General features: G+C 35.5%; 1 pseudogene; it reads right to left on the reverse strand.

Annotated features, from left to right (window-relative positions):
* Nucleotides 1–267: 267 nt before the first annotated feature.
* LOC107184106 lies at nucleotides 268–1,405 on the reverse strand (annotated as a pseudogene).
* Between the last annotated feature and the right edge of the window lie 2 nt (nucleotides 1,406–1,407).

The raw sequence follows: 1,407 nt of genomic DNA on the forward strand, positions 1-1,407 counted from the left end.
TAAATTTAATGTACTTAAATCAGTGGTTCTCAACCTTCCTAATGCCACGACCCTTTAATACAGTTCCTCATGTTGTGGTGACCCCCAACCATAAAATTATTTTCGTTGCTACTTCATAACTGTAATTTTGCTACTGTTATGAATCATAATGTAAATATCTGATATGCAGGATGTATTTTTATTGTTAAAAATTGAAAATAATTAAAGCATAGTGATTAATCACAAAAACAATATGTAATTATATATTGTGAAATATTTATTTCTAATTACAAATAAATGAAATTTTGTCTTGAAGCATAGTGTAGCATGGGTAACAGTCTTAATATAACAACAGTAAGCTACATTGCTACATTTTGGGATAGTATGCATAAAAAGCCAACATCAGTGCCAAGGTTGAGATTGCTTCTTTCTCACCAGATCAGAAATTCTCAGGGCAGTCTTTGCAAGAGCACAAGGAAGATCATCTTCCACAACAAGTCTACTTCTGTATTTAGACTTGATAACCAACAAGCTGGAAAACCCTGTTTCACAAAGATATGTTGTTGGAAGTGGAAGAAGAAGACACAACACAGTTTCAGACAGAACAGGATATGACTGCAAACACTTGATCCAGAATTTTGTAACTGGCATTGTAGAGAAATCAGTTCTCGCTGCATCGTTGTTAATAAGTTCAATGAACTCCTCTTGTGCTGTCTCAGGAACATCTTCCACTTTGTGAATGGGCTTTTGGCAAGTGCAAATGGGGTGTCAGGTAGATTTGGAAAGTATGATGAAATTTCGTCTGCAAGTATGTGCAAGTGTTCTTTCACAGAGATTATCATCGTAATCCTTTTGTCTGGTTCAATGTCATGTTCCTCAAAAAAAGCAGATAAGGTAGGCAACATGTAAATTTTATTTTCATCCAATTTTTTTTGCCAAAGCTGAAGTTTCATTTGAAATGATCGGATCTTTTCAGACAAATCGAGGCATGTTGCATTTGGTCCTTGCAGTGATAAATTTAACTCATTCAAGATGGCAAAGATGACAACCAAGTAAGCTATTTTCTGCAGTGCACTATTATCACCAAAAAGTGCTTCAAACTGCAGTCTTGCTTTCTGATTAAAAAACGTTTTGAGTACATAACGAAGCTCAAAAACACGTTTTAAAATTTTTCCTCTCAAAAACCATCTCACTTCAGTGTGAAATAGCAGAGCATTGCTCGGTGCATCCAATTCGTTGCACAGTTGCAAAACAGTCAACTGTTTAAAGTGCTCGCCTTTACAAAATTGACACAACTTATGACGCTTTTCATTACTTCTTGTAACTCTTGTGGCAGTGTCTTGGATGCTAATATTTGCCAATGAATCATACAATGAGTTCCGACGACTTTTGGTGACTCATTCAGTACCAAATGTTGAAATCCAGACA

This window comes from Myotis davidii, unplaced genomic scaffold (genome assembly GCF_000327345.1).
Source record: "Myotis davidii unplaced genomic scaffold, ASM32734v1 scaffold900, whole genome shotgun sequence".
Lineage (NCBI taxonomy): Eukaryota > Metazoa > Chordata > Mammalia > Chiroptera > Vespertilionidae > Myotis > Myotis davidii.